The following is a 16,684-nucleotide window of genomic DNA, read 5'->3' as shown; positions in this document are numbered from 1 at the left end:
AGTTCATTCTCTTTGCCAAGTCAACATCTTTACAGTTCCACAGATTTGATCTAATTCATGCAGAACATTTATTGACAAATCATGGTAAACTGCCAAGGCAGGACACCCTTAAAATTGATCAAAATAAATGTTACGTTTGAAACTCTGAGATAAACATAACCACAATAGACTATTTCCATCTTTTTAATATAGCATGTCTCCAGAACTGCCCTGGTTCATCTGTAGCTGAAACCCTCGTCCACGTCTTTGTTACACCGAGACGCTCCTTTGATAGCTCAGCTGGTGGGACAGAGGACTGTAGTGTGTAAAAGGGGTGGTGCAATGGTTGGCATTGCTGCCTCACAGCACCAGGGGCCTGGGTTCAATTCCACCCTCAGCAACTGTCTGTGTGGAGTTTGTACATTTTCCCCGTGTCTGTGTGGGTTTCCTCCCACAGTCCAAAGATGTATAGGCTGGGTGGATTGGCCATGATAAATTGCCCATAGTGTTCAGAGATGAGTGGATTAGGTGGGTTATAGGGGGATGGGTCTGGGGGGGATGCTCTGAAGGGCTTGCTTCCACACTGTAGGGATTCCATGAACTATGAAACTTGACTATTCTTACACATTCCTTCTCCATCTTCCATAAACTTAAGGTCATCCAAAGTTCCAATGCCTAAGTCTTAAGTCACTCCAAGACCTGTTCACCCATCATCCTTTGGGTTGCTAACCTAACCTATACTGGATCCCAGCTAAGCAATGCCTCAATTTTCCAATTCTCAAGATTCAATCACTCCACCAGAAACAGACATTCGTTTATTTGTCCAGTCCATAAGCTCTGAAATTCCTTCACCAAACCTCTCCACCTCTCCCTCTTCTTTTAAGGCACTTGGCAGAATCCTTGAGTATGCTTTTGGCCATCTGTCCTTTGTATTAGCTCATGTGGCTTGATGTCAAATTTTCAGAGAAATCATTTAAACTTTATGAAACAGAAGGAGCTTCAGGCTGTTTAACTAAGAGCTGCCCAGCCTAACACCACCTTCCTGTACCTGTAGGTAACAGGTCTTCAAGCAGGCATCCAAATAGCTTTTAAATGTGGAGAGATTTTCTGCATCACCCTTCAGGCAGACCTGTAGAACCTAGCTAGACGTGGTAGACAAACAGGAGACTGGAAGAACACACCAAGCCAGGCAGCATCTGGAGGAAAGGAGAAGTCAACTTTTCAGGTATTACCATTCTTCAGGACTGGATGTGGGGGTAGGAGGAGGTCCAAATAAAGGGGGCTGTAGCGGTATGGTGGTGATAGGTGGACGCCGGTAGTAGATACAACCAGGTTGGTCGATGGGAGGGCTGAATCCTGTTAGTGGCTGGAAGGGAGGGTCAGAAGGTGGAATCAAAGGGAGCAGGTTGGACTGGAAAGAGAGCTGGGGATGGGTGGGAAGGTTATTTGAAATTGGAAAACTCAATGTTGAGTCCGCGAGGCTGTAGGGTGACCAGGCAGAAGATCAGGTGTTGTTCTTCAAATTTGCATTGAGTCACTGCGACACTAAAGGAGGCCGAGGACTGACATGGCAGAGGGAGAGAGTGGGAGTGGGGGCATTGAAATGGGCGGTGACCAGGAGGATAGGCTGGATGTCATGGACCAGGCGAAGATGCTTGGTGAAACAGTCACCTTGTCTACGTTTGGTCTCACCAATGGAGAGGAGATCACATCTGGAGCACTGGATGCAATAGACTAGGTTGGAGAGATGCAGATGAAGCTCTGTCTCACCTGTTTAGGGCCCTGGATGGAGGTAAGGGAGATGGTGTGTGGGCAGATGTTGCATCTTGTATGGTTACAGAGGAAGGTAAGACACATTGGAGTGGGCGTTGGAGTGGTTGGTAGGGAGTGTGGCACACACTAAGGAATGGCAAAGGGAATGGTCCTTGCAGAAGGCAGACAGGGGTGGGGAGTGGAAGATGTTGCGGATGATGGGGTCTAATTAGAGTTGGAAGTGATTGAGGATGATACTTTGGAATGTGGATGCTGGTGGGGTGGAACGTGACCCTATCTTTATTATGTTTGGGGGGTATCATTAAGAGCTGTGGAGCAGGCAATGGAGGAGGTGCAGTGGAGGACTGTCTGGATAACAGAGGAGGGAAAAGAGCATTGTTTGAAATAGGAGAACATCCAGGATGCTTAGGAGTGGAATGTCTCCTCATCAGAGCTGATGCAATGGAGAAGACGGAAGTGAGAGAACGGGATGGGAGGAGGTGTTGTTTAGGTAGCTATGGGAGTCTGTGTGTTTATAGTAAATGTCGGTTCGTAAACTGTCACCAGAAATGGAAATGGAGAGGTCAAGAAACGGGAGGGAGGTGTCTTAAATATACCAAGTGAATTTTAGGGTGGGGTGGAAGTTGTTAGCGAAGTTGATGAACTGCTCCAGTTCAGCCTTGGTGCAGGATGCAGCACCGATGCAGTCATCAATGTAACAGCGGAAGAGTTGGGGAACAGTACCAGTGTACGTACTGAAGAAGGATTGTTTGACATAACCAACAAACAGGCAGGCGTAGCAGGGGTCCATGCGAGTGCCTATGGCAACGTCCTAGATTTGGAGAAAGGGGAAGAATTGGAAGAAAAGTTATTGATGATGAGGACCAGTTCGGTGAGGCAGAGGAAGGTATTTGTTGGGGGTGGGGGGAAACTGGATGGATCCGTTGGAGAGGAAAAATGCTGAGGGCCTGTAGGCCATCCTTATGGGGTATGGACGTGTGTAGTGATTGCACATCCATAGTAAAGATGAAGCGCTGGCAGCCAGGGAACTGGAAGTTTCCGAAGAGGTGGAGGGTGTGGTTTGTGTCCCGGATGCAGGTGGGGAGTGTCTGGACCAAGGGGGAGATAATGGAATCAAGGTAGGAAAAGATGAGTTCGGTGGGGCAGGAGCATGTGGAGACAATGGGTCATCTGGCGTGGTTGGGCTTGTGGATCTTGGGGAGCAGGTAGAACTGGGCAGTGCGGGACTGGGGTACTATAAGACTGGAGGCGGTGGAGGGAAGTCACTGGAAGCGATGAGGTCATTGGCAATGTTGGAGACAGTGGCTTGATGGGCCAAGGTGGGGTCATGGTCACAGGGGAGGTAGGACGCGATGTTGGAGAGTTGGCATTTGGCCTCCGTGACACAGAGGTCCATTCTCCAGACTGCCACCGCCCTGCCTTTGTCAGCAGGTTTGATAGTGAAATGGGGATTGGTGCAGAGAGAATGGAACGCTGCACATTCGGAGGGGTAGAGGTTGGAGTGGGTGAGGGGGGGATGGAGAAATTGAGGTGGTCGATGTCGTGTTGACAGTTAGCAATGAAGAGGTCCAGGGAGGGTAAGAGGCCAGCAGGAGGTGTCCAAGAGGAGGAGGAAGGTCGGAGGTGGGAGAAAGGGTCCCCGGAGGGTGGTTGGGAGTCTATTGAAGAAGGAGGCATGGAGGTAGAGACAGCAGACAAAGAGTTTCATGTCATGAAGGGCACAGAACTTGTTGAGGTGGGGGCAGAAGGGCATGAACGTGAGCCCTTTACTGACGACAGACCGTTCGGTCTCAGACAGATCAAGATCAGGGGGGATGGTGAATATGCGGCAATGTTTGGGGTGGAGTTTTGGAGGGTGTCAATGAGGCTGAAGGAGGGTGGGGGCAAGAGTGATAGCATGTGATGGGTGAGGGTTGGGTGCGGTGTGTGGTGGGGGAGTAATTGTGGGAGGGAAAGAAGAATGGGAGGGTAGCATTCTGAGGAGTGTGACGGATGATTGGATGGGGGTGGGGGTGTGCCATCGAGCTGCAGGTAGGCAGTAGGACCCAGGAGTGACCCTGGGGATAGGGGTCCATGTGTTGGTTGGAAAGTGGGCGGAGTCCGGAGTGGAGGTAGAAGTTGAGACAGGTCCCAGCCCTTTCGTCGGCGAAATCCAGGGGAAGGTTTGTTGAGTCATCCGGAACAGAGACGAAAGTTGAAGATAAATTCCTGTAGATCCACGTCGATGGTCACGGAGGCTCGGGTGCCAGGCTAGAACCGGAATCAGTGTCCGAACCGGAAGTGGCATCAGTCTGGAGAGGCCCAATGCAGGATGAGGTTTGCACATGTGTAATGGTGGCAGCGTGTGGGGCGTGGAGGTGGTCGGAAACAGGGCACGGATTGTGAATGGTGGGTGCGTTATCCGACTGGAGAAGAGTAGAGGTGAGTCTTGCAAACTTATGATTTCAATGTCTAATATGAAGCAGAAACGCCGTTTGTTGAGCGTGTGGATTCTGCGTTGAATATAGAAGAGTAGAGGCCCTCCGCAAGTTTGAGAAAGGGAGGCCTTGAGCTGGGGGAGTGATGAGGAGAGGGAGTGGAGGTGCTGGTGCATTGCAGAGAGGGTTGAGCGGGAGAATCCGGAAAGGGAATTGTTTACGGAGGTATTGAAGGTGTTATGAGCATGGAGCATCGAAGGCAGGTCCACATTTTGAGACCGTCTCGCCCTCTGGGTCCAGCAAACATATAAAATAGGAGAAGTAGGTAATTTAGTCCCTCAGCCGCCTTCTCCATTCGATAAGATCATGGCTCATCTGTTTGTGTTTCAACATTCACATTCACAACTATCCCTGCGAGCCCTGCTTAACACGAGTTAAATAATTCAGCCATAAAAACATTCAATGAGCCTATTCCACCACCTTCTGAGGCAGGAAATTCCAAAGTCACAAAAACTTCGGAGAAGAAAATACTGCCCTCAATTCTGCCCTAAAAGGGCAACCTGTAATTTGAAAATAATGCTACAAAAACAGCCGTTGCTGGAGAAGTTCAGCAGGTCTGGCAGCATCTGTGAAGAAAAACATCAGAGTTAATGTTTCGGGTCCAGTGACCTTTCCTCAGAACTCAGTGCTCCCAGGTTCTGGGATCACCCATAAGAGGAAAGATCCTTTCCATGCCCACTTTATGAAGACTATTCGGGCTGTTATACACTTAAACCAAGTCACATCTCACTCTTCCAGACTTCACTGCAAACATGCCCAGCCTCTTCAACTTCATTAGACAAGCTATTCATTCCAGTTATCAATCTAGTAAATCTCCTCTGAACTGCCTCCGATGCACTTATGTCCCTCCTTAAGTAAAGAGACCAAAACTGCACACAGTATTTGAATTTTGAATTTGCCAACATCCTGTACAACTAATGCACATCATTGTTACAGAGAATACTAGAGAAGCTCAATAGGCCTGACAGCATCTGTGGAGAATGAGAAATAGAGTTAATGTTTCAAGTCCAGTGTAACTTCTTCAGAACTTAAAGACAAAGAGATATACAGACTCAAAATGTTAACTCTGTTTCTCTCTCCACAGATGCTACCAGATCTGCTGAGTTTCATCAGCATTCTCTGTGATAATTTCAGATTTCCAGCATTTGCAGTGTTTTGGTTTCATTCTTATTTTTTTATTAACAATTCCTTTTATAATAAAGGATAGCTTCTCATTAGGCTTCCTGATTGCATGTTGTACCTGCATGCTAACCTTTTGTGACTTAGACGTTAGAACACCTAGATCCCTCTACACTTTGGATTTCCACAGCCACTCTCAATTTTAAAAATAATCATCACATTTTTCCACACGTTACTACACCTGTCAGATTTTTGCACACTAACTCAATAAGCTAATATTTTTCTGCAAATTCTTTATGTCTTCTTCACAACGTACTTTCCTATATATCTTTGTGTCATCTGCAAGTTTATACACCATGTCTTTGGTCCGCACGTCTAAGTTATTGATTTAATTTATCAAAAGCTATAAGTGCAGCACAGACCCCTGCAGGCTTCCACTTGTCACAAACAGTCAACCAGGCAAAGACTCTTTAAGCATACTCTGTTTTCTGCCAGCCATATACTAATACATTAACCCCTGTACAGAGAGCTTTTATTTTCTACAGTAGCCTTTCATGTGGTACCTTATATAATGTCTTATGGAAATCCAAGTCCAGCACAGACGCATTTTATTTACAACATGGATTGCTTTTTCAAAGATCTCCCCTAAATTGGTTACCATGTGAAGATGCCAGTGTTGGACTGGGGCAGACAAAGTCTGAAGTCACATGACACTAGGTGATTGATTGATTGATTGTCGTGTGTACCGAAGTACAGTGAAAAGCTTTGTTTACGAGTGGTACGGGCAGATCATAGTAAGCAAAGGATGTACAGATCAAAAAGACTTAGACAGAGGCATACAGGTTACATTGCACAGGGTGTGCGCTAGGTGAGATCAATGTTAGCAAGATCAGCATTATCTCAGGATAGGGAGTCCATTCATCAGTCTGATAACGGCTGGGAAGAAGCTGTTCCTGAACCTGTTTGTGTGTGTGTTCAGGCTCCTGTATCTTCTGCCTGACAGAGGAGGTTGTAAGAAATCATTACCAGGATGCAATGGGTCTTTGATGATGTTGGCAGCCTTTCTGCAGATTATACTAAGTGAACAGCAAGAAAATCTTTAAATGATCGATGCTAACACCAGTCCATGGCAGAAGTCAAGCTAACTGACCTATAGTTTGATGCTTTCTGACTTCCTCCGTTTTTGAATAACCACTTCTCAGTCAGATGGAACTCAACCAAATTCGAGGTAATTTTGGAAAATGTTAGACTGTTAACTCATTAGCCACATCTGTTAAGAACCTACATTTGGAACAAGAGTCTTGTCATTCTAAAGCTCAATAGTTTGCTTGGTACAACTTTTCCTAGTGATTGGAATTTCACTAAATACCTCTCCCTTCCACCAATGCTTGATTTACAGCTATTACTGAAATGTTTTTGTGTCCTCTACAGTGACAATAGTGATGAAACATTTGTTCATTTCATCCATTATTCCCTAATTTTCTACAATTAACTCCCCATTCTGACTCTGTAGAAAATATTCACTTTACTTTGTTTTTACTTGACAAATAATTGTAGAAACTCTTGCTCTTTGTTTTTTTTCTAGCTAGCTTTCTCTCATACTCTAATTTCTTTGGCCTGATTAACTCATTGGCCATTGTTTTTACTATGCTACATCACTCATCTCTGTAGAGTTATACATTTTTCTTAAAAAGGTCAAAATCATTTCCTTATCTCCCCTATAATCCTCCAACAAATAATTTAAATCTATTTCCCCTGAATTTTTTTACTCTTCAACTATTATCATCCCCATCTAGTCTATCCAGGCCCCTCTTCATTTTATAATTAAATCATAAGACCATAAGATATAGGAGCAATAGTAGGCTATTCAGCCCATTAAGTCTGTTCCACCATTCAATGAGATCACAGCTGAGATGATCATATGCAACTCAACTTTTCTACCTTTTCCCCAGAACTGTTGATTCCTTTACTGATTAAAAATATACCACAACCTTGAATATATTTAATGACCCAGCCTCGATAGCTTTCTGCAGTAAAGAACTCTCCGGATACACTATTCTCTGAAAGAAGAAATTCCTTCTCATCTCTGTCTTAAATGGACAACCCCTTATTCTGATATTGTGCCTTCTGATCTTGTACTCTCTAACAAGAGGAACCAACCTTTCTGCATCTACCCTCTCAGGTCTCCTAAGAATTTTATATGTTTCAATAAGGTTGCCACTCATTCTTCTAAACTCCAATGAGTACAGGCCCTCTCCTCATAAGATAGTCCCTCTGTACTTGGGATCAGTCTCATGAATATTCTGTGGTCTGTCCCTAATACCAGTATATCTTTCCTTAGATAAGGCACCCAAAACAGTTCACAGTATTCCAGCTGTGATTTAACTAGTGTCTTTTGTAGATTTAGCAAGATCTCTTTATTCTTATACTCCATTCCCTTTGAAATAAAACCATTCCATTTACCTTCTCTATTATTTGTTGAACCTGTATGCTAACTTTCTGTGATTTATGTATAAAAATCCCTCTGTTCTGCAGCTTTCTGTAGTCTTTCTCCACTTAAGTAATATTCAACACCTCTATCCTTTCTGGCAAAGTGCATCACTTCACATTTTCCTACATTATATTATGTCTGACAAGATTTTACCCTTTCACTTTACCTGGCTATATCTTTCTGCAGACTCTTTGAATCATCCTCACCAATTGTCTTCCCACCTATTTTTAGGTCATCCACAAACTTGGCTATAGTATATTCACTTTTCTCATTAAAGTCATTGATATATGTTATAAATAATTATGGCCCCAGCACTGATCCCTACGACTCCACTTGTCACTGTCACTCTTTCACCTCTTCTGCCCCAAGGTACAACAACATCAGCCTGCATTCTGTTTCCTGATAGCTAAAATATCCAATTTGTTTGAAAACCTTCTCCAAAGCATCTTGAGAATTATTCTTAGTAAGAGTTAAAGTTTGGTACACCATTTTTTCTGGGGAATGACTCACTCTAATAGATACTGTTTGGCATTTATAACAATGTGGTATCGTTATAGTCCAACTCTTGAATAGTGAATTAATTTTGTTCCAATTATAGCAGTGTGTGAAAATATTGACCTGACACCCAGAAAGATGCTTTTCTAAAAATGGATTTAACAACGTGAAAGCTATTATCCTCATGTAATAACATAAAACTGTTGCTTTGTTGTTTATAGTGCTGGTTGACTGATCATATAACAGACCATTTAAGAGGAGGAAGATATTTTTTAAAAATTCTTGGATTAGGAGACCTTTTTAAGTACTTGGGTTACTGCTATCAGTAATGAAACCTATCCATCTCTAGTTAGTCAAATTTTTCTGTTCCTATGTGTCTAACTATTTTGTCTATGTTTCCTTCTTATCAGTATATCCTGTCTCATTCACATGAGCTCCCTTTTTACACTTTGCTCCTTCTTTTTGGCTTTTAAAATTTGTCTCATTTTCTTCTTTATCACTTTTTTTGTCTCTCAAATGTTTTTTCCAATTTGACAAAAACTTCATAATTGTTTTCAACTGTCACAGACTTCACTTTCTCTTATAATGTAACTTTGGTGTGATCTAGCCACTTCATTGACAAAATGGATTTATATTGTAAGTTAACAGTGTAAAGCAACAGTTTTATGTTATTACATGAGGATAATAGCTTTCACGTTGTTAAATCCATTTTTAGAAAAGCATCTTTCTGGGTGTCAGGTCAATATTTTCACACACTGCTATAATTGGAACAAAATTAATTCACTATTCAAGAGTTGGACTATAACGATACCACATTGTTATAAATGCCAAACAGTATCTATTAGAGTGAGTCATTCCTCAGAAAAAATGGTGTACCAAACTTTAACTCTTACTAAGAATAATTCTTCAGTTTTATTCAGATATTACTTAGCTTACAGCAACTCATACAGTATATAGACTAGCAGAGCCTGATAAATTAAACCTGATGTGTTCTCACTTGAATTTCATTCAAGATCTCACTTCCATTGTGCATTTATTATCCTTATATTCCAAGTGAAATTTAACTTCCATGCTGTTTATTTCCACTTTTACTTGGCTCAACTGTTTTAGTTTTAAAATATACACAGAGTTGTATGTATGGGATACGTCTCAGAAATATACCATAACCAACCATGTCAGCTAGCGAGTGAAACAAGGGCAGGTGCTGAGACAGATCTTACAACATCTTCTGATCTAATAATTTTTGCCGGATCTTAAAGGATTGTTACTGTTCCAGGATTGAAAGGACAGAAGGTACAAAAAATGCAGATGTCTAAAAATGTCAAATCAAATATGCCTCATTATTCTTCCATTCTTCTGTTTCCTTTTATTTCTCACTTAGCTCAGTAACTCAAAGGTCAAGGACTTCCCTCCCAATTAGACTGCTATTGATTTCAGTCCCATGGCTGCCTGTCACTCCAGTCTCCTCGTACCAGCTGAGTGAATTATTTGACTGAGGCTCCAGTTCAGTGACTTCAGTCTTTCAGGTTGACTGAAGTATTAAACAGTGTCACTCAGTTGATCCTATTCAGATAGATCCTCCTGCTGGACAGCTACGGAATGATACTGATTTATCACCATTGCTGGCTTGGGACATCAAACTTGTTCATCCCAGTGATGATCTAGGGGACAATGTGTGACAGCTGTGTCCGAGACTCATTACTCTTCCAGACGAGAGTAAACCACTCATTGGATATGCATGATGGCCTCCCTCCTCCTGTTTGAAGAAAAGAATTGTGTACGTCGTGTTACAGATTGTGCCTTCTCAAATAAGGAGCAGTAATCAATGTGGAGGTGCCAGGGGTGGGCAAGGTCAGAAATCACATGACACCAGGTTATAGTCCAACAGGTTTATTTGAAAACAGAAGCTTTCAGAGCCTTGCTCCTTCTTCAGGTGTTAGTGAGCGAGGTGCAATCAGACAGAACTCTGTGTCTTATTCTACCTCTCTCACTAACACCTGAAGAAGGAGCAAGTCTCCGAAAGCTTACGTTTTCAAATAAACCTGTTGGACTCTAACCTGGTGTCATTTTAGAAGAATAGTGAACACATATGATTGAGATTGACTGATGATCCTGAATGGCAAAGAATGATGTTTGAAAAGTAAGCATTTGAGAAATTTGGACATCAACTTGTATTATTACTAAAATTGCAAATACAACTGGGTATCCATTAGATTAACAGAAGTTAATAGTACTGATGAAACCACTGGAAGTTTTTGTGAAATATCTGACACTAGAGCTGGTATGAGAACTACCAGCTTCAGTTACATCATTCTGATACCAGTGTTAGATGTCAGTTCTTATTTATGTGATAAGCAAACTACAGCTTTCTCAGTCATGCAACAAGAACACATGATGTATCAAATAGTCAGCAATTAAAAGGCTGTGATTCAGGCTAAGGGAAAGCTAAACTTTCGGTATCTGTAGACATGAAAAGGAGACTGCGTTATGCTGAAGCTAAAAACAATGAGGAGGGAGGCAAGTCGGAACACTTATGGCATGGACTTTGCAGAGTGAAACAACAACATTATCAATAAAACATTATATAGTTGTACAAAAATAACAGACAGGAATATATTGGCTAATCCATCCTGGCCCATAGATGTTGTGGAACTGAGCATCGTGATCCTCAGTTGCTAATAACGCTCATCAACTCATCTCCCCAACAACCGCAATCCTCTGAAGAAAAGAAAATTAAAAAAACCTTTGACCTTTTCTCACTTGAATTCACCAAGGACATTTCTCCCCGACTTCTGAAGACTATCAAAACAACGTCCAGGGGAATATGACGATGGTGAACTTCATCACCCAAGATTCAATCTATCTTTTATATACAGTCATATTATCCACAGTCAGAAACATGTCCAGAAAACACTTTTAAAGTTCACACCAGCTAGACAAGATGACTACCTTTTTCAAAACTCAGCTTCATCATTCTTCTTCTGGAACACTTTATTGTCTAAATCTAAGGAACTGCGTTTCTGTTGTTATAAATCTATCCATCCAGATACAACCAGACAACTGCAAATAACAGGTTCTCTTCCTGCCCTTGAATAGCTAACTCTGCTCCTATCACAAATCTATCATTAAACCCTCTCTTTTTTCTAAAATCACTTGTTGCCTATCAGTGCTCCATCTACAAGTATAGAATCTATACTATGTCTCTCTTCATGACATGCAGCTATCCTTCCCCATTATATCCTTTGGCTCCATGACCAGAATGCTAGTCTCTGGTCAAGTCTTGGATGAGTTATAAAGTCCTCCATCAAGAACATAAGAACATAAGAACTAGGAGCAGGAGTAGGCCGTCTGGCCCTTCGAACCTGCTCCGCCATTCAATAAGATCATGGCTGATCCTTTCGTGGACTCGGATCCACTTACCCGCATTCTCACCGTATCCCTTAATTCCTTTATTGTTAAAAAAAAATCTACTTTTTTTAAAAAACGTTTACTGAAGTAGCGTCAACTACTTCACTGGACAAGGAATTCCATAGATTAACAACCCTCTGGGTGAAGAAATTCCTTCTCAATTCAGTCCTAAATCTGCTCCCTCTAATCTTGAGGCTATGCCCTCTTGTCCTAGCTTCACCTGCCAGTGGAAACATCCTCTCTACTTCTATCTTATCTATTCCCTTCATAATTTTATATGTTTCTATAAGATCCCCCCTCAATCTTCTGAATTCCAAAATTTTCTGAAGAAGGGTCTAGGCCCGAAACGTCAGCCTTCCTGCTCCTCTGATGCTGCTTGGCCTGCTGTGTTCATCCAGCTCTACACCTTGTTATCTCCTATATGGATGGGCCTTGGATCTCACATCCTACCCATCTCAAGAAAACATACTCGTTTTCTGCAAAACTATCAACACGTTCATCCCTGTATTTGATCCACTCTGCTAAAACTGTTTTTTCTACCTTTTATAGCCATTGGACTCAAGTTCTACAATGTCCTCCTGGCTAATCTCCGATTCGCCACAAAATTCAATTTATTCCAATGTCAATATTGCAGAAAAGATTTTTTTTTAAAATTCATTTGTGGGATGTGGGTGTCGCTGGCTGGCCAGCATTTCTTGCCCATCCCTTGTTGCCCTTGAGAAAGTGGTGGTGAGCTGCCTTCTTGAACAGCTGCAGTCTTCCTGCTGTGGGTTGACCCACAATGCTATTAGGGAGGGAATTGCAGAATTCTGACCCAACGACAGTGAAGGAACAGCGATATATTACCAAGTCAGGATGGTGAGTGACTTGGAGGGGAACTTGTTCCCATATCTCTGCTCCCTTGTCCTTCTAGGTGGAAGTGGTCGTGGGTTTGGAAGGTGCTGTCTGAGGATTTTTGGTGAATTTCTGCAGTGCATCTTGGAGATAGTACACACTGCTGCTACTGAGCGTCGGTGGCGGAGGGAGTGAATGCTTGTAGATGTAATGCCAATTAAGCGGGCTGCTTTGTCCTGGATGGTGTCAAGCTTCTTGAGTGTTGTTGGGGCTGCACTCATCCAGGCAAGTGGGGAGTACTCCATCACACTCCTGACTTGTGCCTTGTAGATGGTGGACAGGCTTTGAAAAGTCAGGAGGTGAGTTACTCAGTATTCCCAGCTTCTGGCCTGCTCTTGTAGCCACTCTGTTAATGTGGTGAGTCCAGTTGAGTTTCTGGTCAATGGTAACCTCCAGGATGTTGACAGTGGGGGATTCAGTGATGGTAACACCATTGAATGTCAAGGGGCAGTGGTTAGATTGTCTCTTATTGGTGATGATCATAGCCTGGCATTTGTGTGGTGCGAATGTCACTTGCCACTTGTCACCCAAGCCTGGATATTGTCCAGATCTTGTTGCATGTGAACATGGACTGCTTCACTATGTGAGGAGTCACAATAGTGCTGAACATTATGCAATCATTGGCGAACATCCCCAATTCTGACCTTATGATGGAGGGAAGGTCATTGATGAAGCAGCTGAAGATGGTTGGACCTAGGACACTACCCTGAGGAACTCCTGCAGAGATGTCCTGGAGCTGAGATGATTGACCTCCCACAACCACGACCATCTTCCTATGTGTCAGGTATGACTCGAAACACCGGAGTGTTTACCCCCTGATACCCATTGATTCCAGTTTTGCCAGGGCTCCTTAATGTCACACTCTGTCGAATGCAGCCTTGATGTCAAGGGCTGTCACTCTCACCTCACCTCTGGAAGTCACCTCTTTTGTCCATGTTTGAAGGCTGTAATGAGATCAGGAGCTGAGTGACCCTGGCGGAACTCAAACTGGGCGTCACTGAGCAGGTTATTTCTGAGCAGCTGCTGCTTGATAGCACTGTTGATGATATCTTCTATCACTTTCCTGATGATCGAGAGGAGACTGATGGGGCGGTAATTGGCCGGGTTGGATTTGTCCTGCTTTTTGTGTACAGGACATACTTGGGCAATTTTCCACATTGTCGGGTAGGTACCTATGTTGTAACTGTACAGGAACAGCTTGGCTAGGAGAGCGGCAAGTTCTGGAGCACAAGTCTTCAGTACTATTGCCAGAATGTTATCAGGGTCCATAGCCTTTGCAGAATCCAGTGTCTCCAACCATTTCTTGATATCACGTGGAATGAATCGAATTGGCTGAAGACTGGGATCTGTCTGCTGGGGATCATCCACTCAGCACTTCTGGCTGAAGATTGCTGCGAATACTTCAGCTTTATCTTTTGCACTGGTGTGCTGGGCTCTTCCATCATTGAGGATGGGGATATTTGTGGAGCCTCCTCCTCCAGTGAGTTGTTTAATTGTCCACCACCATTCACGACTGGATGTGGCAGGACTGCAGAGCTTAGATGTGATCTATTGGTTTTGGGATCATTTAGCTCTGTCTATCACTTACTGCTTATGCTGTTTGGCGTACAAGTAGTCCTGTTTGTAGCTTCACCAGGTTGACACCTCATTTTCAGGTATGCCTGGTACTGCTCCTGGCATGCCCTCCTGCACTCTCCATTGAACCAGGGTTGATCCCCTGGCTTGATGGTAATGGTTGAGTGGGGGATATGCCGGGCCATGAGGTTACAGATTGTGCTGGAGTACAATTCTGCTGCTGTTGATGGCCCACAGCGCCTCATGGATGCCCAGTCTTGAGTTGCCAGATCTGTGCGAATTGTGTCCCATTTAGCACGGTGATAGTGCCACACAACACAATGGAAGTTGTTCTCAATGTGAAGGTGGGAATTCATCTCCACAAGGACTGTGGAATGGTCGCTCTTACCGATACCATCATGGACAGATGCAGCTGGCAGATTGGTAAGGATGAGGTCAAGTATGTTTTTCCCTCTTGTTGGATAGACATGACACTGAAGATTTTCATTTTGCACTCATTAGGACAAATGTGAAAATGCAAAATTTTAAACATTTATACTATTCTGAAAATAAAAGGAATATGTCCAATCCTTCTGACTTTTTGTATTACCCAGAACCTTAGGGAACCTGTAGCTTTCCATTGCTCTCTCCATGGCAACACCTCAGCCACATCAAAAGTCAATGTATCAACCAATCAGTACCCTTTTCATCTGGAGTATAAAATTGTTTTAACTGTTTAAGATTTGATATTCTTGCAGTTGTTCTGATGAGGAAAAGATTGAACAACATGTCTCTACTTAGAGCAAGATTTAAGTTATCCATAATTCAACTACTCCTAATCTATTATGACAATGCCCTGCTTGCCCATCTTACTGGTTCTCTATTTCACAAAAATATTGAATATAAAATATATGTCCCCATCTTCAAATACTGCCACAATATCACTTCCCCCTATCCCTTCAACTCCAGCAGTATTTTAAAATGATTAATGCCCTTTGAACCCTTAACTCAGCCTTCCTTTGCATGCTAACCCACCTTGTGTTATTATTGGTGGCAGAGCCTTGGTCCAACTCTGGAACTCCTTATCTCTATTCACTTATTCCTCTACAGTTTAAAACCTCCTTAAAATTCATACTTTCTCACAAGTCTTCCACCATAGCTCAGTATATATTCCTTTGTCTCTGTTTCAAGAGCACAAGGAAATGTGGCACGGTGGCTCAGTCTTAGCACTGCTGCCTCACAGTGTCAACGACCTGGTTCGATCCCACCCTCGGGCAACTGTCTGTGTGGAGTTTGCATGTTCTCCCCGTACCTGTGTGGGTTTCCTCCCACAGTACAAAGATGTGCAGGCTAGGTGGATTGGCCATGCTAAGTTGCCCATAGTGTTCAGGGATGTGTAGATTAGATGGGATAGGTCTAGATGGGATGCTCTGAGGGTTGGCGTGGACTTGTGGGCTGAAGGGCCTGTTTCCACACTGTAGGGATTCTATGGAAATAAGCTCTGCCCTTAACACATTTTTGGTTCCCTATAACCTACATGAAAAACAATTACTTCTCTCACCTTCCTTGTATGCTTTGTTTTGTTTGCTTTGTTGTCAATCCCCTATTGTAACTGATTTTTTAATATGTTACATCCCTATTTATCCCTCAATATTGAGAAGCTTAGTAAATGTTGCAATATTTAAAAAAATGCTCCACCTAGAGGAAAGTCCCTACCAATAACTGAGGTAAAATTGTTCAATACATCTTTATAGATGTTGGTCATTCCAGCAAACCTATAAATGCAGCGACTATACCTAGACTGCCTTCAAAGCAGAATAAATGACAAAGAAGTATGAACAGCAGCTGCATCTTACTGCCTGGTTGAAAGTGAGCAAATTCAGTAAAAATGCAAATTGCTGAGGATGAGAGCTGATTTTCATAAAAAAACATCCCATGATTTATTGCATTATCTGAACATTTCAACACCATCTATCGTTCCCTAGAGCTCCATACCTCTGCCTCTACGAGAACAACAGTACAATTCATAGAGTTACCAAGGAAAGAAATTATTGAAGAATGTGCCAAAGATTTTAATGACCAGCGTGAAGCAAGATATACACAACATGTTCCAACATGCAACCCAATTCTTCCTCAGCATCTTTGAGCTACACGGCTCAAATTAATCAAGTTACAAAAACCTGTGACTGAAATCACACTGAACAGTCCAGCAGAAAATAAGACAATAATCGTAACATTAGCATCCCTGTCTCATTAAAAAGCTATGATTGATCACTTTTAAGCGTCTTGGCTGCTAGGAGCGTCCCTAGAGAGTACACTATGTCTGAACTCCATGATCCTGTTTTCGCTAAAGCACCACTCCTGCTGAACTCCATCCTTTTTGTATTCCTTCTATCGACTCTTTCTCTTCAATATTTAATAGAGTGCTCCCTTACTCAACCTCAAACTTTGCCATATATAAGGTGTAGAGCTGGATGAACACAGCAGGCCAAGC

General features: G+C 42.9%; 1 long non-coding RNA gene across 1 annotated transcript in view; it reads left to right on the top strand.

The window, feature by feature from the left end:
* Positions 1-3,835: 3,835 nt before the first annotated feature.
* The window catches only part of LOC125485945, a 20,225-nt gene continuing 7,376 nt past the window's right edge, over positions 3,836-16,684 (top strand). Inside the window, exon 1 of the long non-coding RNA XR_007264658.1 lies at positions 3,836-4,173. This is a non-coding gene — a long non-coding RNA (uncharacterized LOC125485945). The remainder of the gene's footprint in view (positions 4,174-16,684) is intronic.

Source organism: Rhincodon typus, chromosome 24 (assembly GCF_021869965.1).
Source record: "Rhincodon typus isolate 14 chromosome 24, sRhiTyp1.1, whole genome shotgun sequence".
Taxonomy (NCBI): Eukaryota; Metazoa; Chordata; class Chondrichthyes; order Orectolobiformes; family Rhincodontidae; genus Rhincodon; species Rhincodon typus.
Note: the sequence above shows the minus strand (reverse complement) of the source record. Positions and strands in the feature narration are given on the sequence as shown.